Below are 25605 nucleotides of genomic sequence, written 5' to 3'. Positions count from 1 at the left end.
ATTGATAATGACCTTGTGGAAGTTATTATTGCTATCATCTCTATTTTCCAAATGAAGAAACAAAGGTACGAACCTAACTTTCCCAGGGCCACACAAACAGAAAGTGGTGGAGCCAGGATTCAAACCCAGCTGGTGCTCTTAACTGATAAGCTCTTCCGCTTTGCCCCATTCCCAGCATCCACCAACATCCACTTCATACTCCTCCATATGTTGAAAATTTCCTTTCCACTCTGAACACTGCCATCCATTCTTGTAATAACAATAGCCTCCATAATGACCACCACCAAAGCCCTCGCCTCCCAGTTTCTTGCCCCTCATCTATTTCAAAGGTATTCACTGTGGACCTGACATAAGTGACTCTCAGGATCATACTCTTTTCAAACCTCTAAGTCTGAAATTTCCCTCTGACCACCACCTTACATCCTCTACTTGCTCTGCTTCTTCATTCTTTCTATACTGCTCTCTGGCATCACTCCTTTCTCTCCTGGTATGACCCACCCCCTCCCTCAATCTTCAGCTTTAGTTCCTTCCCTGATGGGCCCCTGTTCCCTGTTTTCCTGTCAATCACTCTTTTATCAGCACGTGAAACTTCCTCACCTTCCTTGCATTGCACTTACCATGCTAATCTCCAATCCTACATTTTTCTGTTGTTATTGTTGTTGTTTCCCAGTGACTTCCCTCTGAGTAAGGTATAAAATCCAAATTCCTAAGCAAGACCTTGAAGGCATTACAGGATCTTCCTCAACATGCTGATCTCCCACCACTGCTCTCCCCCAAGATTCAGTCAGTATCCTGTCAGCACTGAGCGTCGGTTTTCAAATATGCCATGTCTCTCTACAGCTCCCTGTCAGACATCTTCCTCCCTGTTCCCCTTCTGGAAAAAAGCAACAGGATCAGATGATTTCTTAGATGGAGGACTGGGGGAAGGAGGAGGAAGAGGGGTGGAGATGGCAGTAGAGGAACAAATGGAAGATGACCTAGAAATGTTTGCCCTAAGTTACTGCAAAAATCAGAGTGCCATTATACTGAAGGAGTACCCTGGAGGAGGGAAAGCAGATAATATAAAGGGTCAAACTTGGCTTTGTCAGACCAGAGCTATTGATGAAACACTCATGTAAGAATATCATGAAAATCATAACTCATAATTAAATGTTGATGCCTCCAACTATTATCTAAATTTCACTATGATGATGTGCTAATGATTAGGCATGAGATATAATTTATATGGTTTAGCAAAGCAAATATTTTGGGAACATTATAAAATATTACTGCCATTTTGAGAGCTGATAAAATGAAGAAATCAAAAGAACTTACCTATATAGCTGTGAGCTACTTAGAAATATGACAAAAATCTTTGTCTAAAATAAATGTAAAAATGAATGTTAGTTATCTCACATTTTACTAATAATTTATGAGATGTACTTCCAAGCACTTGTCATATTACCAGGAAATTTATATACTGATTATTATAATGAACTTAGCCATTAGGGCTAATACTGATTATATATTAAAACGAAATTTACCTGAGTAATTAATTTTAGATACTTTTAAAAGTACATTTACATATATTGTCTCATTTAATTATCCATCACTTATCTTTAAAATGACTTCAAGATCTTAGCTTTAGATTTTGTATATTTTGAAATTTTGATTCTTCTGCAGAAAATGACAGAAGTAAAAAGAAAAAAGGGAAGAACAAAGAGCAGCCAACAAAGTGGAAACATACTCTTTATGCCATAGAAACCAGGAACCACATAGTCTTTTGCTTATTGCAAGAACTTAGGCTTTACCATATATCTACTTTTATCATGAAAAAAACAAAACTTTTCCTACAGGAACCAAAGTGTTTTTTAAGTGCTATGTGGATTCTTTTGTAATAGAAGTTTGGGAAACAGGATGCTAGCCATTCCTGCAGAAACAAGGACCACTTAATACTAAAGGCTCACATCATGACACAGTAATTGGGCTAAGTTCAGGGGAACCAGAGAGCAAACACATTGCTCATGAAATCACATAGACTGCATAAGAGTCAATATTTCATAAAGTTAATGACAGTGATATTGGAAAGTTGCTCAATCACGTACTACATCAATTGACAAGTGAAGACATAATAAAGCTAGACCTACTAACAAAAGAAGGAAAAGCTTACAAGCATGGAGAGAGAAAAGGCACATCGGAAGAGAACATATGAATGTCAAATGATCAAGAGAGACCTTTGAGGACACAGATGCAGTACATTTTTGTGCTGCAAAACTCAACTATAAAATAAAGGCTGTCAATCATGCTATCATATCATTTTGCTACATAAAAATATTGACACCAGATTTAATCTCAGTAAATACTAATTAGTACTATCATTATTATTATTATCATTATTATCAGCGGTCATTAGGGTAATGGGGGAAGGAGGTCCATTTTGACTCTTCAGCAGAGAGGGCATTAAATCCTGAGGAATCCCAGGAATAAATCCTGAGACCTCACTGTCCCATTCTCAGATCTCCTGCTGGCGCTGCCCCTTGGCTGAACTCAATCTGAAACCATAGGAATACATAGAAATCAGCTTCCTCATTCCCAGAGCCAAGTAGACAAGGGCAGACAGTGGACGTAGGGGACAAAAAGAATATGTCCAACACACATGACCACATGCACCTACATGCACATGTGTATATACACACAACCTGGGTTCTTTTAGGCCAGACTCCAAAGTTATCAAGCTACTTAAATTTATCTGAACAACAAAGTCATTTTGAGAGCTTGCTCTGTGCCCAGTATAGTTCTAGGTGCTGGAGTCACTGCCATGAACAAGACTGACAAAGTCCCCATCATGGCTACCTATGACTTTCATGGACTCCTTCAACCATAAAAATATTAGGGGCATATGGTTGGCTCAGTGGGTTAGGCGTCCAACTTCAGCTCAGGTCATGATCTCATGGTCCATGAGTTCGAGCCCCAGGTCAGGCTCTGTGCTGACAGCTTAGCGCCTGGAGCCTCACAGAGGCTGGAGCCTGGTTTGGATTCTGTGTCTCCTTCTCTCTCTCTCTCTCTCTCTCTCTTTGCCCCTCTGCCACTCGTGCTTGCTTTCCCTGTCTCTCTCTCTCAAACTGACAATAAATTTTTTTTAATATTAAAAATTGTATTTTATGACTATATTTAAAAACAAATTTAATCCAGCCTGGATTCCTTATTTCATATTCATTGGAGTTATTATGCCCATTTCCCCTAATTTTTAAAGAAATTAAAACATTTTCATGGGCCCCAAAAGTATCACCGGTTCAAGGCACTGTGCCTACTGTATCCAGTGGATAAGCTGGCCAGCCCTGGTCTCTGCTACTGTGGAAATTATATTCTAGTGGGGGTGACAATAACAAAAAAGTTGCAAATAAAGCAAGGTGAAAATATCAGAAAATGGCAGTGAAGACAATTGAACAGGATTTCTTAGAAAGTGACCAGAGAAATGGGGATGTACAGAGCGTCTGTAACATGCTCCCTGAGGGGAACATACTTGAAATGAGAAACCCAGTGATTAGAAGGGATCAGACTTCTGAAAGTCTACAGGACCTGAAGGAAGAGCAGGTGATGTAAAGGCCTTCAGGCGAGAAAGAGATTGGTGTATTTGAGAAGAGTAAGAAGGCCAGTGAAGCTAAAGCATATTAGAAGATGGGAAGGGAGGGGGGCACCTGGGTGGCCCAGTAGATTGAGTGTCTGATTCTTGATTTCAGCTCAGGTCATGATCCTAGGATCATGGGATCTAGCCCCATATCAGACATAGAGACTACTTGGAATTCCCTCTCCCCTCCTCTTTCTCCTCCTCCTCCTCCTTCCCTGCTCACTTGCTCTCTCTCTCTCTCTCTCTCTCTCTCTCTCTCTCAAATAAAATTAAAATTAAAAAAAGAAGATGGGAAGAAGGACAAAATGAAGGAAGTAGGCAGGGGTCAGGTGATACAAAGCTTTATAGGTCATACAAAACCCATACAAATTTGGGCTTTACTTTAAGCTGAGGAGTTACATGGCTTGATTTGGAGAATGGATTATAGGGAGAAGCAGAGAGACTGCTGGCTACTGCAGGTCACCCAGGTGAGAGAAGATTCTGTTTGGCATCAGGAATAGGAGTGGAGATGTAAAAAGGATAATGGATGTAAGATGTCCTTGAAACTTAGAGTCAAGTGTACTCTTAATTAATTCAGGGAGTGAAGAGCAAAGAGAGGAATCAAGGATGACCTGGGGTGGGGGCGGGGTGGTGGTGGTTCACTTGAGAACCTGTGGGATGGGGTGTCATTCACTAGCACTGGTTTCTATAAGCCCTGCCAGTCCAGTTATATGAATAACTAATAACATAGATCACAACAACACAATATGTTGCAAAACACAGATTTACAATGCTGTGATCCTTGTATACCTTTTCAGGAGCATGTTTGTCGTGGGAGTACACCAAATTTATGAATTCATGTTGTTATTTCCAGCGACATGGAAATAACTGCTTTGGCCACTATACTGCTTGCCGCAACTCTGCCAACCAGTGTTATCAATGAAACCTTGTGTCTTGCTTCCTTATCTTGCCTTTTAACCAACTGTGGGTATTTGGCTAGCCAACACTTCCTTTTTGGACAGAACTGTCCCTCTAGAAGGACCTACCTAGTTCAAGGTTAGCTGCCTCATTTTGTCCTCAAATAGTCTTCTGGCCTGTCACGCTGAATTTCTTTTCTGTGTTCTGATAAGAATTACCATTTGGATTTGGACTCTTTCTTTGTTCACTCATGGACATATCAAGGCATTTGAATTTTCATACAACTAGATTACCAACTCATTAAGGTATAATAAACCCAAGTTTATTTTTTATTCCTCTTGTCTTCTCATTCTCTAAACTTTCTCTGGGTTACCCCATGGATTCATTCATTCTACAAATATTTAGCACTGTTTAGATGTAATGACAACAAAAATAAGAGCTAGTATTCATATGGTGCTCACTGTGTGTTGCCAGCATTCATTTCATCTTCAAGATGATCCTCTAAGATAGATACTATAATTATCTCTATGCTAACCATGAAAAATCTCAAGGTTAAGGTATACTAAGGAACTTCACCAAGGTCATACGGCTAGCACCGTGTGGAATGAAGACTCAAACCCAGATAATGGGACTCCAGTATCCACGTGTTACAACAACCCTCTAAACTGTCTCCTCATTCATTATTTTTGATCATGCATCTGAATTACAGACTCAAATATCCAATTTCTTAATTTCTATTTGGATGACCCACAGGAAACTAAAACTCAAAATATTTAAAGCTTATTTTTCCCCCTACAGATGTTCCTCTCCCTCAAACATCTCAATAAATGGTGTTTTGTCTACCCAGTTGAGCAAGCTAGAAACCTTGGTGTCATTATTAATTTTGCCCCAGCAAATTTCATCCCCAGCCAGCATCCAATCACTGACAATGTCCTGTCTCTTTTACCCTTTTAGTGTCTTTCAAATGTATTCATTTCCCTATCCTCACCATTCTAATTTCATTCTAGTTCTCACTCTCTGCTACCTCATTTTATTGCAGTAACCTCTGTGTGGTCTGTGCTAATAGCAAAGGTCCATATCTGTGCTGAAAAAGACTCTGAGACCATAATCAGAAGCAATGGAACTAGTGTTGTGGTTGATTGGTGATACCAGTGTTGTGGCTGATTGGTGATGTCTGTTATGGGAACAATGGGCATGTGGTGGCACTAGGTTCTAGGACTTGCCAGCTTTGGCCTAGTGTTCTAACACAATACTTAATATATGGATGGTGCATAATAAATGATGCAGAATGAATGAAAAATCAATATGAATGTCTTATTGTCTCTGAGACACTAAGCACAAGTTAGTCAACAGGTATATATTGGGATGAATGCTCTTTGTTGCTAATGAAAATAATAGATTATTTCATTTCTACCAATCCAATCTAACAGTTTTCAAAAACTACTTCTTGTTTTTTGCCATAGTCTGCCATAGTCATGCCATAGTTAATGCATGAAAAGTCTCTTGAGTTTCTCTCTCATGTCCACCTATTATTCCCTCCCATATACCACCATATACCCTATCACAGCTATAGGTAGCTTATTTTAAATTTTGACCATCTACCCAAACTCTATGCATCCATTTTTATTATTTGTCCTCAATAATAAAGCTGTTCCACTTGTTAATGGGAACATGTAACACAGGAAGAACAAGTGACATGTAGAAATCCCAGTCTCTTGGTCCTTTAGGAGTTTAGATAGGACCTTTAGAAAGTCACAGACTTTCACCTTGATTTGGAGACTAATGTTTTCTTGGCTATCATGGTCTAACCATTAACCTCTTAAATTACATTCTGACCTTTTTATTAGGGTTTCTTTCCCTTTGTCTATCAGTCTACTCCCTAAACATGTCAGATATTTCCCCTGCATATGATGAATACTTTATATTTAGCTGACTGCTTTATTTTTGCTCAGGCAAATCGAGCTTTTTATATTAAATTGTTTGGTAGATATAAAAAAAAGGTGTTATTTTTATTCTGCATCCTTGTTCTTGATACAGTCAACAAGCACAGGCACTAATTCTCATTTAATTTATAAAGGTTACAATGGTTTGTTGGGCTCCCTCCCTCAAGATTCAAGAAGCTTACTAATAATGCAGAACTGCTGAACCGTAACATCTATTGGTCTGTAAAACTAAAGACATTTTAACATTTGCAGGACTCCAGTCTGCTGCAATTAATTCTGATCAGATGTCCACAGTCCAGAGTTATTATTAGCTGGAGGATGTCAGAAAGTGCTGGCCATTTTGAAGGTGAGTCTTTGCAAGTGCACTTTGTTGTTGCCAAATAATAAGGAGTTAATGTTCAAGTTTATATAAAAGATTGTGAATGGATAGGAAAAAGTGTGTCTGCAATTAGTCAATTTTTCGCTGTTCTGGCTTTTCTTTTGCAGCAGAAACCCAACCTGCTTATATAATTCATATATGTCAAATAGCATAAGTGTTCTCAAGTTATAACTAACTCAGCTAGCTGAAAGGGAGCTTCAGATATTCAGGGAAAGAGAATGCATAAGCAAAGAATTAAATGTCTCTAAATCTCTTTCTAACCAGGACATTGGAATCATGAGTAGCATCAGAAATGAGGTGTCAGGGCCAGAAATTTCAGGCCGGGTCTTCTCCCTGAAGTTTCTGGTACAGAGTAGCCCAGAGATGAGAGGGAGATTGAGTCCAATGACCAAGTACTGAAAATCAGGCAGAAGTTTTGAATGGGACCATGTAGTGTCAGGCAGGTAAGGGACAACCACAGAAGCCACTGGATATTATCAAGCCAATGGTCAGAGACATACAAGTCACAAAATGCCACCAAGAATTATCAAACCTAGTCTACGCAGGGAAACTTAGTAGTTGAAGTAGCATATACAAAGCTGATTTCAATACCAACTTGTTAGGAAGCATATGGATTGGTATGGAGACAGTGGTGAGCACAAAACAGCTACCAAAGAGCCACATGGGTCAAAAGGAAGCACATGGAATAATGAAGAGCACAGCATTAGAATCACACCATCCTGGATTCAGTTCTGAGCCTGGCACTAACTCTCTACATAAACCTAGGCCAAAACAAAGCAAAGCAGAAAACCAACCTGGAGCTAATCTCATGAGGTTGTTGTAAGGTTTAAATGAGAGATGTGGGAAATATATATATAAAGAAATATATAAAGATTTTATCTATAATGGTTTGTGTAGCAGGCACCAAGTACGCATTAATTGATAGGTAGCAATAGTAGCAGCTGCAACCATGATATAAGGAATATGATTTGTAATGAAGTAGAAACATCAATGAAGCATCATTGGCAGCACACAGGCAGGAGAAACCTATTTAAACTAGAAAATCTATAATGATATTTCATAATATCCAGTCTTCCCTGTCTCAGTAAATGCTAAATCCATTTGCACAGGCCAAAAATCTCAGTATTATCTTTGGCTTTTCTTTCTGTCATACCTCAGGCTCAACCATCAGCAAGTCCTGCTGGCTCTGTCTTCAAATGCATTTAGAATTCATCCACTTGCTCCCTACTTCCCCCACTACCCACCTCCTTCAAACACCATCTCTCATCTGGATTCTTCAGTGGCCCCCAAGCTGGTCTCCCTGCTTCTGCCCTTTCCTCCAATCATCTGCTCTCAAAGCAGCAGTGACAAGGGTCCTTTTGAAATGATAGATCGGGCCTCCTGGGTGCCTCAGTCTGTTAAGCATCTGACTCTTGATTTCAGCTCAAGTCATGATCTCATGGTCATGATATTGAGCCCCATGTTGGATTCTTTTGCTGATAGCAAGGAGCCTGTGTTTGGTGTTCTCTCTCAACCTCTCTCTCTTCTCTGCCCCTGCTCATACTCTCTCTCAAAATAAATAAACTTTAAGATAGATAGATGATAGATAGATAGATAGATAGATAGATAGACAGATAAATGATAGAATGTTAGCTCACATTCTCCACTGCTCAGAATCTTCCAAAGGTGTCCCTGTATTACAAAGAATAAAACTCTAGGTCCTTATGGTGCCTGCCAGACCCTCACGATTTGGTCTCTTGCTCTGTGTCTGTCCATATTCCCCATCACTCTCCTCCTCTCTAATTCTGTTCCTGACATGCTAATTTTCATGTTTCTCGATCATATCAGCATGCTCCTGCCTCAGTCCTTTGCATTTTCTGTTTGTGTTAGTTTGAGCCCTCCAAGAAGCAGATGCCAAGATGAAATTAGCAATGCAAGAAATGTATTGAGGGGAAATGTGGGGAAAAGATAAGGGAATGGGTGGGGAGAAGATGGAAAGGGCCTTTGACCACAGTGCCGATCTGACACCTATAATGGGGAGCGTAAGGAAAGAGGATTGCATAGGTAGGTTTCACACTGCAGTGCAGTCCTAATGGGGGTTCTGGCAGGCCAGTGGGGTGTCTATGAGCCACCGTTGCCTGTGGGAGGTGGAATAGTCCTGAATTAGAACCCCATTCTGCTCAGTTACTAGCTAGGGGAGAGACTTGGGGAAGTATGGCCTCCATGTGAATGTGGTGGTGGGTTCAGAGGGTGGTGGCAAGACTGTATTTAACTACATTCCCCAGCAGGGGACCTATGTCCACCACACTGCTCCCTCTACCTAGAATGATTTTTTACCAGATAGCAGCATGGTGACCTCCTTACTTCCTTTAGGTCTCTGTTCAAATATTGCCTTATCAGTGAGGCTCCCCTGACTACCCAAATAAAGCAATACCCCCACCCTGCCACTCCCTAGCCAACTAACCCTGGTTTATTTTTCTCCATAGTGTGTCTCTCCATCTGACATATTATATATTATATAATAACTTGTTTGTTTTCTCTCCTCCTACTAGAATGTAAGCTTCATGAAGGCATAAATTTGTTTTGTTTACTGCCATATTCCCAGTGTTTAGAATAACACAAATAATATATGATACATAGAATTTGGCCAATACATATGCTTTTAATAAATGAATTTTAAAAGACACAGGTTAACTTCATTGTTGTACATGCATTTAAGTTTCCTGCTGACTTTAGAACCTGATCTCCACATATAATCTTATTCAACCCTCCAACCAATAACAATAAACAAAACTATTAATACGTATTCAAGGCATAAAGGCTTAATGTTTAAACATAATGAAATAAACTATATAGTGAGGCAGAATATATTCTGCTTTAGAATTCTCCATGTATCTACATTTACTGTCTGAAGTTTGCAAACTATCTTAAGGACCCAGAAATCTCTATGTAGAATCTTACTTTATTCCTTGCTTAATATACTTTAGTGGTTCCCAAAGTTTAATGTGCAAAATCACTTTTTAGGATTTTATACATAAGCCATGCATCTAATACCTATGGGAAATATAATTAATTTTCAAAGATAATTTTGACATCTCCTATCCTATTTGAAGGGTACGTTTCCTAGAAGCAGACCCTGACATGAAGATTTATGTGAAAATGATTTAATAGAAAGTATTCCCTGGAGAAACTGGAGGGTCAATGGGGGAGTGGGATTGTGAAGAGAAGGAGGAGGTCAACCAAAGGTCAGGTATCAAGGAAACTCCCACGGAAAGTGGCCTAACCATGCAGAGATTTCTAGAGATAGTAGAGATTGCTCCTCAGAGTTATTCTTAGAGTACTGCATTCCTGCACAACTCAGCCATCAGTGAGGGGATGTAAATTCCCAAATACATTAGCTCTTGGAACATTCTAGAAAAATAGGCAGTGGCCTGTAGGAAGGTCCTCCAAAGAGAGATCCCGGTGCTGGATATTAGAAGTGAAAGCACAGGGGGAACCAGAGTGCATGAATATGGCAAGGAGATGGGAAGTGATGTAGTAAATAAATTGAAGGCATATGGGTGGAGCACTGATGTTGCCTGCTGCACTTGCTGACTACCTATTTGTCTCTCTGGGTACAGTTCCAGAAGAAAAAAAAGGTGAGGGGGATGGTATGCTTATAGTAAAACTAGTCATCATTAAACTTGGAATACATTTTTCAGTTTTTCGTTTTCATTTGTTATCCATGAGTATTTATATTTATGTGCAATGGAATTTCCTTAAATCTCCTGGTATACTGATCCAAACATTGTGCTTGAGGTCACATCTCATTGTCTTTTCATGGAGGACTGTATTACAAAACTGTGGAGCCACACTAATCTGGTGTGCCTCCTCTCCTCCACTCAGTTGCTGATATTAAACATAACATCCTGCTATCATTGATCTCAGCCAACTACTTTGGACTATGAAAACTTCTGAACAACTGCTCAACTCTGAACCATATGGCAGGGTCAAACATGTTAGCCAGGTTAGGTCAAATGTTGGTGCCACTCTCTACACTTGAAATTCTGTTCACAGTAGCTTCGTTATAGGAGATGGAAGAATAAAGCCATACTGAATATTATAGAACATGAAACAAACAATGCCACTTGAGGCTAAAGAATAGCATTCAGTAAGTGACCTCAAAAAACATGATAATTTCTGAAAGCTTCATTATTATTATTATTATTATTATTATTGCTATTATTATTCTAACTGAGCTAACTAGATTCTTTCAAACTTCCTTTCTTCAATAGAAGTCCACTATTCAACAATTCTGTGGGACATGCTCCAAGTCACTGCTCTATAATTCTATAGGAGATTCCTCTATAATGGCCTCTGTATGGGGGAGTTCCTGTGGTCTTCTCAAGGCCTGTGACAATTTTGCCACTGTCTAAACTAACATCACAAAAAGATGAAAATTGGCAGTTGTTTGGTGCCAGGTACCAGGCTAAGTACACAGATTAGTTCATGTAATCTCCATAATGATATTGTAAGTTGGTATTACTATATGCTTTTTATAGATAATGAACTTGAGGTTCAGAGAGATAAAATAAATTATATAGTCACATAGCTAGTAAATATAAAGTCAGAATTCAAACCCAAAAAAGCTTGATTCTTTCCACTTTGCTTATAAAATGGAAACAATTTCTAGAATAGGAGTTATTCCCAGGAAGCAACACTAAACCTCAATCAAGGAATATTTCTTATCTTAGTTATCTCAGGCTGCTATAACAACATATCATAGACTGAGTGGCACATAAACATAAATGTATTTCTCATAGTTCTGGAGGTTAGAAGTCTGAGATCAGGGTGCCAGCATTGTAGAGTGGGAGCTCTCTCCCTGGTAGCAGACCTCTTGCTGTGTCTTCACATGGCAGAATGGATGAGAGAGCTGTCTAAGGTGTCTTTTATAAAGGAACTAATCCCATTCCTGAGGGTTCCACTCTCATGACCTAATTATCTCCCAAAGGCCTCACCTCCCAATACCATCCCATTGGGGGTTAGCATTTTAACATACGAATTTTGAAGGACAAACACATTCATTCCATAACATTTCCTGTCCCAGGAAAAAGAACTGATGACATGTACCTGGCTGGTTTTCTCTGCACAACTGATTGCTATATGTTCTCCAAAGCCCCCCTCCTTGGGGGATGGAAGTGTTTATACTCCGGTTATACTGTGCCTTCCTCACCATTGCATATTGTGTAGGGGAGGGAATAAATAGTTTTTTTCTGTAGTTCACAAGTTTTCATATCAATAATAATTTGTACTCAAGGAACTATACTCAATGATTCACACACAAGGAGACTCACAAACCCAAATCTGATTCCAGTGAAGCAATCCTTGACACCCAATATTGCAATATGATATAATTTGGCTGGGCATTTTGGGAAAGAGTGAGTGTATTTTGCATGTGGGAGGACTGTAAATAATTCATGTCCAGAGAATGAAATGTGATAGATTAAAGATTGCCACAAATTTTTTGAGTAGTAATCCTCTTCCCTTAGAATCTCAGCTGGCTTCAGTGGCTTGCTCAAATAATTAAATGCAACATAACGGACATTCTGAGTCTTCCAAGATTAGGTCATAAGAAGGCTTGCAGCTTGTACCTCTTAGAATGTTTACTCTGAGTGAAGTCAGCCATCAAATAAGAAATCTGACTATTCTGAGACTGCCTTGCTCTTCAAGCTTGACATATGGAAAAGCCTTGAAAAGAGAGAGGGAGATAGGGAGAGGGGGAGAGAGAGAGAGAGAGAGAGAGAAAGAGAGAGAGAGAGAGAGAGAGAGATGGCTGACCAAATACCAAATATGGGACTGAAGGAGCTCTCTTGAACATTCCAACTCCACCAGACACAACATGTAGAAAAGGCAAGGAACTCAGCCTATAGCTAGAACCCTGGGCATATAACTCCAGTGGGGCTGTCTCAACCATTTCTTGCCTTTTGAGTAGCCCAGCTGAGACTCCAGTCATCAGGATGCAGATAAGCAACCCTCACTATGCCTATCCCAAGTTTATAATCCACAAAACTGTGAGCATAACAAAATGATGGCTGTTTTCTATCACTAAGGGTTCTTTTTGGAGGGGTTGGAGTTGTTAGACAGCAATGGGTAATTGGAACGTACTGTTCTAAGGACTCCCTAAGGGAAGTGACTGAGTTGCTCAATCACTAGTTGTTTGCAATGGTCATTTTATTAAAATCAGCAGTATGTTCAATATCATTCATTATTAATCTTATCATTAGAGTAATGCAAGTTTATTGGAAAATGTCCATTAACTGATGAATGTATAAAGAAGATGTAATACACACACGCACACACACACACACACACACACACACACACACGGAACACTACTTGGCCATGAAAAGAATGAACTCTTGCCATTTGTAACAACAAGTATGGAACTAGAGGGTATTATGCTAAGCTAAATAAGTCAGAGAAAGACAAATATATGATTTCACTCATATGTGGAATTTGAGAAACAACAGATAACATAGGGGAAGGGAAGGAAGAGAAGATAAAAACAGAGGTGGGGCGAACCATAAGAGACTCTTAAATACAGAGAAAAAACTGAGGGTTGCTGGAGGGGAGGTAGCTGGGGAGATGTAAATGGTGATTAAGGAGGGCACTTTTTGGAATGAGCACTGGGTGTCATATGTAAGAGATGAATCACTGGGTTCTACTCCTAAAGCCAAGACTACACTGTATTTTAACTAACTTGAATTTAAATTTAAAAAAATAAGAGAGGAGCCAAGATGGCAGAACAGCATGGAAGTTTTTCTTATGTTTTGCATCCATTAAATACAGCCAGATCAACACTAAACCATCCTTCACACCTAGAAAATTGATTTGAGGATGAACACAACAATCTGTAAAACCTGAACCACAGAACTCAACAGGTATGTGGCACGGAGAGGTGAAATGGGGGAGAGAGAAGCCGCAGAGGACAGGGAGCTGTTTTTGCTTGCAGAGAGAGGACAGAGACAGGTGGAGAGTGTGGGAAAAGCACCCCCCCAAAAGCAGTATGAGATAAAGTGGAAAAGTGGAAACATCTGCAAGGACTGAACGAAAAAGGGAGAAAGGTGAAAGAATAGAGTCTAAATTCCATTAAGACTTTATAAACAGGGGGAGCACAGAGTCTGAAACTCTGCAGCTCAATACCTTGTGGTGTTCTGGTGAGAAGGGTGAATCCCCAGGAGCAGAGTGAACTCCAGGGGTCCTTGGGCCACACGAGGAGAGGCAGCTCCCCTGCTGGGAGGACATTTGGTAGAGGCTGTGCAGCAGCCCCACAGGCAAAGGCCCCAGTGGACCCTGGGGAACAACTACATTCACTGGTGCTAGAACAAGGCCGTTAAGGGTGAAGCCTAGTGCCAGATGTGTGTTGTGATTTTGCATAATCCTTAAAACACTGCTGCTATAGGATCGTGCAAACTTTTTCTGGGGCGTACTGGCACCCAGCCACAGTCTCTGGGCATCAGCAACAGCATGGTCCTGCGAATGTTCTTGGGTGCAGCCAGCACTGGCCATTGCTCAGTGAGACCGTCCTACAGAGGGGCAGAACAGGTCAAAGCCGTGGTCCCTCAGAAGTAAGGGGTTGGGAAAAACAGCCACATCTGAGATAAAACTCAGTCAGGAAGGTGCTGCCTGACAACCTGATGGCTTGGTCATGGGCAGTGTAAAAGCAGGGAGTGGATGGAAGCCAGAGACTAAGGATGGGTGCACGATTGCTGCTCGGGGAGAACAGAGTTCCGATGCTATATACTGGGTAGCTGGGTGATGCCATTTTCACCCCTCCCGCATATATGCAAACAAACTTACAAGCACCACAACAATCCACCCCAGTAAGCTAAGCAGCACCATCTAGTGGGGAATGAAGCCATTACACTAAGACCCGCCCACTGGACCAACCTCACTCTTGAGGAACACCACAAGTCTCTCACCTACTTAGTTTATGTACTATAAAGTGCTTCATACTTTGACTTCTAGGAGAAAAAGATGTAATTTCAATCGTGTTTCAGTCTCTTCGCTGGTCCATCTATTCAATTTTTTTTCTTTTACGTTTCTTTTCTTTTTCTTGAATACAAAAAGAAAAAATTTATTTTTATTTTCAATTTTTGTTAAAAATATTTTTCTTTAATTGTTCTACTACATTTTTTACTTTTCTGTAAATTTTTTAAACTCTATTTTACTTCCATTGTTTCATTTTACTCTATCTCATTGTATTCATTTTTCAAATTTTCAAGCATTTTCTTTTTTTTTCTTTTTCCTTTTATTTCTTTAATCTATAAGCCCCTTTCAACACCCAGACCAAAACATGCCTAGGATCTAGCATCATTATTTGATTTGTGTGTGTGTGTGTTGTTTTTAATTTTTAATTTTAATTTTTTTATTTTAATTTTTTTACCTCATTAATTCCTTTTCTTCCTTCAAAATGATGAAACAAAGGAATTCACCCCAAAACAAAGAGCAGGAAGAAATGACGGCCAGGGACTTAACCAGCATAGATACAAGAAAGATGTATGAACCAGAATTTAGAATCGGGATAATAAGAATACTAGCTGGGGTCGAAAATAGATTAGAATCCCTTTCTGTGGAGATAAAAGAAGTAAAAGCTAGTTGGGATGAAATAAAAAATGCTATAACAGAGCTGCAATCTCAAATGGTGCCACCAGAACAACGATGGATGAGGCAGAGCAGTGAATCAGTGATAGGGGAGGAAAAACTATGGAGAATAAGGAAGCAGGAAAAAAGGACACTAAAGCAAAAGAGCACGATTTGAGAATTAGAGAAATCAGTAACTCATTAAAAAGGAACAACATCAGAATCATAGAAGTCCCAGAAGATGAAGAGAGAGAAAAAGGGGTAGAAGGGTTATGTGAGCAAATCAGAGTAGAAAACTTTCCTAACCTGGGGAAAGACACAGACATCACACTCCAGGAAGCACAGAGGACTCCCATTAGATTCAACAAAAACCGAACATCACCAAGGCACACCATAGTCAAATTGACACCGAGTCAAAGTCACAAAATACTCAGGCAAGGAAAGAACCATGAAAGCAGTAAGGGGGGAAAAAAAGTCCTAAACCTACAAGGGAAGACAGATCAGGTTTGCAGCAGACCTATCCACAGAAACTTGGCAGGCCAGAAAAGAGTGGCAGGATATATTCAATGTGCTGAATCAGAAAAATATGCAGCCAAGGACTCTTTATCCAGCAGGCTGTCATTCAAAATAGAAGGAGAGATAAAAAGCTTCCCAGATAAAAAAACTAAAGGAGTTTGTGACCATTAAACAAGCCCTGCAAGGGGCGCCTGGGTGGCGCAGTCGGTTAAGCGTCCGACTTCAGCCAGGTCACGATCTCGCGGTCCGTGAGTTCGAGCCCCGCGTCAGGCTCTGGGCTGATGGCTCGGAGCCTGGAGCCTGTTTCCGATTCTGTGTCTCCCTCTCTCTCTGCCCCTCCCCCGTTCATGCTCTGTCTCTCTCTGTCCCAAAAATAAATAAAAAACGTTAATTTTTTTTTTAAAAAAAAAAAAAAAAAAAAAAACAGCCCTGCAAAAAATTATAAGGGGGACTCTCTAAGTGGAGAAAAGATGAAAAAAAAAAAAAAAAGACCAAAAGCAACAAAGACTAGAAAGGACCAAAGAACACCACCAGACACTCCAACTCCATAAGAAACATAATGGCAATAAATTAATATCTTTCAGTACTTACTCTAAACGTCAATGGACTAAATGCTCCAATCAAAAGACATAGGATAACAGAATGGATAAGAAAAAAAGATCCATCTATATGCTCTTTACAAGAGACCCATTTTAGTCTTAAACACACCTTCAGATTGAAACTAAGGGGATGGAGAACCATCTATCATGCTAATGGTCGACAAAAGAAAGCCAGAGTAGCCACACTTATATCAGACAATCTATACTTTAAAATAAAGACTGCAACAAGAGATGAATAAGGGCATTTTATCATAATTAAAGGGTCTGCCCACCAAGAAGACCTAACAATTATAAACATTTATGCTCCAAATGTGAAAGCACCCAAATATACATATCAATTAATCACAAACATAAAGAAACCAGTTGATCGCTTCTCGGCCTTTTGGCTAAGATCAAGTGAAGAAACCAGTTGATAATAATACCATAATAGTAGGGGACTTCAACACCCCACTTACAACAATAGACAGATCTTCTAATCAGAAAATAAACAAGGAAACAATGGTTTTGCATGACACACTGGACCAGATGGACTTAACAGATATATTCAGAACCTTTCATCCTAAAGCAGCAGAATATACATTCTTCTCCAGTGCACATGGAACATTCTCCAGAATTGATCGCATACTGGGACACAAATCAGTCTTCAACAAGTACAAAAATATTGAGATCATGCTTGCATATTTTCAGACCACAATGCTATGAAACTTGAAATCACCCACAAGAAAAAATTTGGAAAGGTAACAAATACTTGAAGACTAAAGAACATCCTATTAAAGAATGAATGGACTAACCAAGAAGTTAGAGGAAATTAAAAAGTACACGGAAGCCAATGAAAATAATAACACCACAACCCCAAACCTCTGGGATGCAGCAAAGGTGGTCATAAGAGGAAAGTATATAGCAATCCATGCCTTCCTAAAGAAGGAGGAAAGATCTCAGATACACAACGTAAACTTACGCCTTAAAGAGCTGGGAAAAGAACAGAGAACCAGCAGAAGACAGGAAATAATAAAGAATAGAAATCAATGCTATTGAAACCAAAAAAAACCACAGTAGACCAGATCAATGAAACCAGAAGCTGGTTCTTCGAAAGAATTAACAAAATTGGCAAACCACTAGCCAGTTTGATCAAAAAGAAAAAGGAAAGGACCTAAATAAAAAAAATCAAGAATGGAACAGGAGAGATCACCACCAACACAGCAGAAATAAAAAAAAATAGTAAGAGCATATTATGAGCAATTATACACCAATAAATGGGCAATCTGGAAGAAATGGAAAATTCCTAGAAACATATATACTACTAAAACTGAAACAGGAAGAAATAGAAAATTTGATCAGACCCATAATCAGTAAAGAAATAAAATTAGTAATCAAAAATATCCCCAAAAAACAAGAGTCCGGGGCTAGATGGCTTTCCAGGGGAATTCTAACAAACATTTATGGAAGAGTTAACACCTATTCTCTTGAAGCTGTTCCAAAAAATAGAAATGGAAGGAAAACTTCCAAATCGTTTCTATGAACCCAGCATTACCTTGATTCCAAAACCAAAGACCCCACTAAAAAGGAGAACTATAGACCAATTTCCCTGATGCAAGACATGGATGCAAAAATCCTCGACAAGATATTAGCCAACCAGATCCAACAATACATTAAAAAAATTATTCACTACAACCAAGTGGGATTTATACCTGGGATGCAGGGCTAGTTCAATATCCACAAAACAATCAATGTGATTCATCACAAACAATAAAAGAAAGGACAAGAACCACATGATCCTCTCAATAGATGCAGAGAAAACATTTGACAAAATACAACATCCTTTCTTGATAAAAAAAAAAAAAACTCAAGAAAGTAGGGATAGAAGGATCATACCTCGAGATCATAAAAGCCATATACGAAAGACTCAACACTAATATCATCCTCAATGGGGAAACTGAGAGCTTTCCCCCTAAGGTCAGGAACAAGACAGGGATGTCCACTCTCACCATTATTATCCAACATAGTATTGGAAGTTTTAGCTTCAGCAATCAGACAACACAAAGAAACAAAAGGCATGCAAATCACACAGGAGGAGGTCAAACTTTCATTCTTCTCAGATGACATGATACTCTATATGGGAAACCCAAAAGATTCCACCAAAAAACCTGCTAGAACTGATTCATGAATTCGGCAAAGTCTCAGGATATAAAATCATCGCAAAAAAATCTGCTGCATTCCTATACACCAACAATGAAGAAACAGAAAGGGAAATCAAAGACTCAATCCCACTTACAATTGTACCAAAAACCATAAAATACCTAGGAATAAATCTAACCAAAGAGGTGAAAAAAATCTATACACTGAAAACTACAGAAAGCTTATGAAAGAAATTGAAGAAGACACAAAAAAAATGGAAAAATATTCCATGCTCCTGAATAGAAAGAACAAGTATTTTTAAAATGTCAATACTACCTAAAGCAATCTACATATTCAATGCAATACCTATCAAAATAACACCGCATTCTTCACAAAGTTAGAACAATCTATCTTAAAATTTGTATGGAACCAGAAAAGACCCCGAATAGCCAAAGCAATCTTGAAAAAGAAAACCAAAGCAGGAGGCATTACAATCCTGGACTTCAAGCTGTATTAAAAAGCTGTAATTATCAAGACAGTATGGTACTGGCACAAAAAGAAATACTCATCAATGGAACATAAAAAAGAACCCAGAAATGGACCCACAAACGTATGGCCAACTAATCTTTGACAAAGCAGGAAAGAATATACAATGGATTAAAGACAGTCTCTTCAGCAACTGGTGCTGGGAAAACTGGACAGCAACATTCAGGAAAATGAACCTGGACTACTTTCTTACACCATACACAAAAATAAACTCAAAATGGATGAAAGACCTCAATGTAAGACAGGAAAGCCATCAAAATCCTTGAGGAGAAAGCAGGCAAAAACCTCTTTGACCTTGGCTGCAGCAATTTCTTACTAAATACGTCTCCAGAGGCAAGGGAAAGAAAAGCAAAAATGAACTACTGGGGCCTCATCAAAATAAAAAGCTTCTGCACAGCGAAGGAAACAATCAGCAAAACTAAAAAGCAACCGACAGAATGGGAGATGTTTGCAAACGACATAACAGATAAAGGGTTAACATCCAAAATCTGTTAAGAACTTAACAAACCCAACACCCAAAAAAACAAATAATCCAGTGAAGAAATGGGCAAAAGACATGAATAGACACTTCTCCAAAGAAGACATCCAGATGGCCAACAGGCACATGAAAAAATGTTCAACATCACTCATTATCAGGGAAATACAAATCAAAACCACAATAAGATACCACCTCACACCTGTCAGAATGGCTAACATTAACAACTCAGGCAACAACAGATGTTGGCGAGGATGCGGAGAAAGAGGATCTCTTTTGCACTGCTGGTGGGAATGCAAACTGGTGCAGCCACTCTGGAAAACAATATGGAGGTTCCTCAAAAAATTAAAAATAGAACTACCCTATGACCCAGCAATTGCACTACTAGGTATTTATCCAAGGGATACAAGTATGCTGTTTCGAAGGGGCATATGCACCCCAATGTTTATAGCAGCACTATCAACAATAGCTAAAATATGGAAAGAGCCCAAATGTCCACTGATGGATGAAAGGATAAAGATGTGACATATATATACAATGGAGTATTACTCGGTAATCAAAAAGAATGAAATCTTGTCATTTGCAACTAGGTAGATGGAATTAGAGGGTATTATGCTAAGTGAAATTAGTCAGTCAGAGAAAGACAAATATCATATGACTTCACTCATTAGAGGACTTTAAAACACAGAACAGATGAACCCAAGGGAAGGGAAGCAAAAATAATATAAAAACAGGGAGGGGACAAACATAAGAGACTCTTAAATATAGAGAACAGAGGGTTACTGAAGGGGTTGTGTGTGGGGGGGATGTGCTAAATGGTAAGGGGCATTAACGAATCTACTCCTGAAATCATTGTTGCACTATATGCTAACTTGGATGTAAATTTAAAAAACTTAAAAATGTTTTCAAAAAAGAACAATAAATAATATAATCCAAGTTGGTAAAACTGTTTGCTATTACAAAAAAAAAGCATAATGAGAAAATAAACATGAAATTGTGATAATATTGAGAATAAAGCTATGATAAACAAATAAATTAATACATTTAAAAAATAAAAGTATAAAAAAGATAATTAAAGTCACCTATAATTCTACCATCCAGAGATATATTTACATTTTAAAGTATGTGTGTATTAGAATGACACTCAGTATATGTAACCTGCATAAAAGCATTCCCAAATTAAAGGCTTACAATAATTTTATGATTGGTCACAAGTCTGTGGGTCAACTGGGTGATTCTGCAGGCAACTGGTGGGTCAGCTGTGAACAGGTTGGTTGGTTTACGGAGCCAAAGCTGTGATGTCTCTACTCCGTGTTGTCTCTCATCCTTGAGGAGGTTAGCCCAAGCTTTCTCACATGGACATCTTAGGACAGCAAAAGCTTGAGAAGATTAACTGCAATATCCCCTGAAGCCCACAATGTCATCACTTCTGCCCCATTCTACTGGTCAAAGAAAGCCGAAGGGTAGAAAAAGTGACTCCAACTCTTGACAGGAACAGCAGCCAATTCACATGGCAAAAATGCATGTATGCAAGGATAAGAGGAATCTGTGGCTATTATTATTATTATCATTATTATCATTATTACTTTATTACTATCTACAACACTATACTTGAAATTTTCTATTCATACTTTTATAAACTGTTATGCTTGGAAAATATAATCAAAACACTCTGGGTAAGTACTCTCTGTCCATAATCCTCTAAGAAAGACTGTTATTATGTCTCAGATAGATGAGTTCTTGTCTCAATATTGGGAATAGAGTTGTTTTTTTTTCTAAGGAAAAAACTCCTTGCAGCTCTCTAGGCCAATTTTTTTGAATGAACAGTTCAATTAGTTCATTTTTCTTTTCTCCTTCCCCAAACTGATGAGTTACTTAACTGTCCTGAGATAATACTATCTAAGAATCTCATAGAGGCACATGGTCACCACCTGCAGGGCTTTCTGATTCTCTGAACTGGATAACTGAATGATGTAACAATAGAGAGAGGGTCATTGGACCTCAAGATGACCTTTGTTGCCATATTCTGATTGAGCATTCATCTCAATGGTTTATAAGTACCCTAAACTGTGGTACAAAGGTCACTAAGGCTTATTTCTGAGAGAAATGGTTTATCTCTGTCCTGCTTTGGGCAAAAACATCCCATGAGTTGAGGTTATTCACCCTGAATAAATTAAATCCCAGGGATACATAAAGGTTAAATGAAAAAGTCAGAATAAGGTGATCTAAGTAATTGGATCAGTTTGAGAAACACCTGGGAAGTGAGGGGAGAACTGTATCCCTTTCCTCAGCCATAATGTGGACTTCTATTGTCTGTGGACATAGCTATTAATCAAACAGGTTATTTTTAGAATATCCTAGAAATGAAAGTGCCCTTCTGGGTTGTTATTGTCCTCTCTTAGGTCAATGATACATGACAGACTTATCATGAAGTTTGTTGAGGAAAAAAAAATCTACCATGTTCTTTTTGTCTTGAAGCACAGAAATTTCAACCAGGGTAAGAGCCATACTCCGTCACAACTCCTTCAGCAACCTTCTTGATTGAATGCCTTATTTTGACAGCCTGCATTATGCCCATTTTGATGTGACATGGTCTAGTAGCCTGGTATTAAATGGCAATCGGAGAAAGAGGTGGTGGAGAAAAGTGATTACCAGTCTGCACCCTGGCAGGAACTGATCTGGTTTCAGGTTCCTGCTCAGCCACTTACCACTAGCTGTGTGGGCTTGAGTAAGTGAATTCACCTATTGAGCTTTGGTTTGCCAATTTGTGGCATGGCAATAGGTTGGACAGAGAAGTGAATGGGAGAATGCAAGCAAAGTCTTTGGCACAGTGTCTGGCACATGGCAAGTACTGAATAAATCTGTAAGCCATGGTGGTGTCAAAGAAGTAAGCCCACTTTAGTGCCATGGACTTCGGTCCCAGGGCTGTTAGTAGGACAGAAAACAACAGCAGTGGAGGCTTTTCTTCACCATAACGAGAGGGATGTGCTACACTCATTACAGGGATAGAGGACATGACATGACCCACACTGGAGCTACATGTGCGGAATAGCTAGGTGCACTGTAATGAGTTTAACCAAGTTTGTGGAATGCTAAGCCCCGGTAACTATAGAAATTTATCATTCTCTCTGGATGCATATAATAAAACTTGAAAATAGGGAAATTGAACAAACCCCAATACCACTTATTAAAATTCAGAAAAACAAACCAAGTCTAGGTATTAGACCTCTGAGGAATCTAGTTAACATCAGAAGTTATTTTTCCTCATTTCTCAAAATATTTGCTTTCCCTCATAGGCAAAGGAATGCTGTGCTGGCTGCTACTAACCAAACAGAGGTTTCAGGCACTGACTTCAGCAGGCTCCCTCTCCTTCCCCAATCAACCATGAAGAAAAGATAGATTTCACTAATCACAGGGCAATTAATAACTCATATTTACTGAGACTCAAAACAATGTACTGAAAAGTAAACATGTTTTATGTAGTTTTGCAAAGGGCGCTGTTATTTTAGTGAATTCTAACTCATTTTCCCTCAGTTCATTCATCACATCTTATGCATATGTACAGTTCTAATCTGGGAATATATTCAGCCGACTGTAACTATATCTCTCAGGTACTATTCTCCTGTGTTGCTCCTTGACTTTAAAATGATGGTATAGTATCTTCTAGGCCTAGACTCACCCTGGGGTTCCCAATTTGCATCCTGGTATCACAACAATGACATCTTTGGAGATTTGAACTTGTGTATGATGTTATGGTCCAGCTTGGCTAAATGATATTTTAACAAAATTTTTAAAGAGAAAAAAGAGATTAAAATCATGAGTATAGTGTAAGGAGATTCCCAGCTTGCATGGAAATCCTACAGGATATGAAATACACAGCAGATGTCCAGTGGTTATGAGGAAGCCTTGGTGCAGGGAAATTTCATAGAAGAAAACTAGGGTACTAATGGTGAACTACTGTCTTCTTCAGGCAGTCATGAATGACAGCATTTGGGGGGCTTCACCATCAGACTGTAGTAGAGGCCACCTAAGCTACCTCCTTACCAAACATGTAGTGGATTTCTTTCCATGGTACGTACACATCTCTAGTTTTATAAAGTAAATCAATGGGGAAACGGGATTTACTTTATACAATGTACTTTACTGGTAGCTCCTTGGAACACACCTATTCCATAAAAGTAAAGGATAGCCGTCCTCTCCAAACTTCAAGAGAGATGTGGGTCAAACTCCGTGAGTTACAATACGGTCAGAAGGTTTAACACTCCTAGAAAACAATCTAGAGCCTTAATGATGACAAATACTCCAGCTCATTTCTCATAAATGCTGAGGCTGGAAATGCTGTCAGCCAGCGTGGCAACCCCTAGATGGGGTACAGAAGTAAGACTCATGGTACATGCTTCCAGCAAACATTTCATCAACGATGTCCAGCCTACTCAGCAAGCCATTTCTTTGCTCACTGATCTGTATCCTATTTGCCATGTAGACCGAGCAAAACAAACATTTTCAGTGACACGATTGCAAATGTTTCTGTCACATAGACCCATGGCAAACAATCTCCAGTTTGGATTTATTCTTGGCAGGCAGGGCTCTGCTCTAGAAGCCTATAAGGATTCCTCTTACTGTTCACATCTCAGAGGGTGTCTGTCCTGGAAAACACATGTGATTTCTACCACAGCAAAAACAGCAGTATGGGATCCTCCTGAGAACCAATGTCTCACCTAAAATATTCATGGTTCATATTCCCAAAGGCTGATAGAGCAGTGCCTCAACTAATGACATTTCCCCTGGTACACAATCAAAAACATGAGGTCCCAGGGATATGGTAAGAATGCCTCACTCTTCTGAATGGTTATTAATCTTCAGTATTTCACTGCTAGTGAGATATATCTTTTAATAAAAACATATGAAACCATGAAAAAATTATTCTAGCTCATTTTATGAACTGATCTGATCCTACTACTCATAAATTATGGATGGTTACATCCTGTGGCATTTTAGTTCTGCTCACTTTATAATTTAGTCTGACATTTGGATAGCCCAGGCCCTTCTGCATTAAAGTACTGTTGAATCACTTAATTATAACCATTATATCTTTGGGGAAAATGTGTACCTGTAATGACTTGCCACTGTTAAGTGGTCAATCGAAGACAGTGAAAGTAAGTTTTTGATACAAAGAAAGAAGAGTTACCCTAGTTAAAAAGAATGGTCTAAAGTTAAAATACTTTGGGTGGCAAATTATAGAAACCTATTCAGAATGCTTTGAGCACAATAATGGTAATTAACCGGGAGTATCCAGTGTGTGTCCTTGAACCCAGAAGCAGCAAGCCAGCCAGGCTTGGGGAACTAAAGTCCAGAATCTATAAGCCAGTGGGAACCAAAGTAATGAGCCTCAGCATCTCTCAGTTTCTCTTTCTCTCCTTGGATCATGTGATTTCTCATCTTACATGAGATCCTTACTGTGCATCTGCTTTATTTATCTGTTTCCTTGCCAATCAGTATTTTCAATTTCCCCACTTACAGCATGGAAATGGTTGTTGCAACTCCACAGCTTCAGTACCACCCAGCTCCAGAGAGACAACTGATCCCAAATTCCAAGAGAACCTGACTGAGCCAGATTGGTCCAAGTGTTTACCCTTGCCCTAATCGACTGTGGCTGTTTCATCAATGAAATGTATAAAGCTCAAGCCCAGTTAATCATGAACCTTTTGGGGTTACCACAGAAAAATATCTACGTTTAAGGATGAAGCATGAGGCCTGTATAGTTAGCGAATGAAGTGGTAGAATTTTGAGGTTGGAAAAGCTATTAGAAATTATATGGATACTATAATTTTTATATGTATATATAAAATATATATATATTTATATATATATTTATAAAATAAAATATATATGTATATATATGTATATATAAAAAACATATAAATAAC

General features: G+C 39.0%; 1 long non-coding RNA gene across 2 annotated transcripts in view; it reads right to left on the bottom strand.

The window, feature by feature from the left end:
* LOC125929534 (uncharacterized) overlaps nt 1–25605 on the bottom strand; it is a 233457-nt gene that overhangs the window by 10881 nt on the left and 196971 nt on the right. For both annotated transcript variants that reach the window (XR_007459896.1, XR_007459895.1), the window contains one exon: nt 14767–14899. This is a non-coding gene — a long non-coding RNA (uncharacterized LOC125929534). The remainder of the gene's footprint in view (nt 1–14766; nt 14900–25605) is intronic.

This window comes from Panthera uncia, chromosome A2, assembly GCF_023721935.1.
Source record: "Panthera uncia isolate 11264 chromosome A2, Puncia_PCG_1.0, whole genome shotgun sequence".
Classification (NCBI taxonomy): Eukaryota; Metazoa; Chordata; class Mammalia; order Carnivora; family Felidae; genus Panthera; species Panthera uncia.
This window is presented reverse-complemented; position numbering and strand designations above follow the sequence as displayed.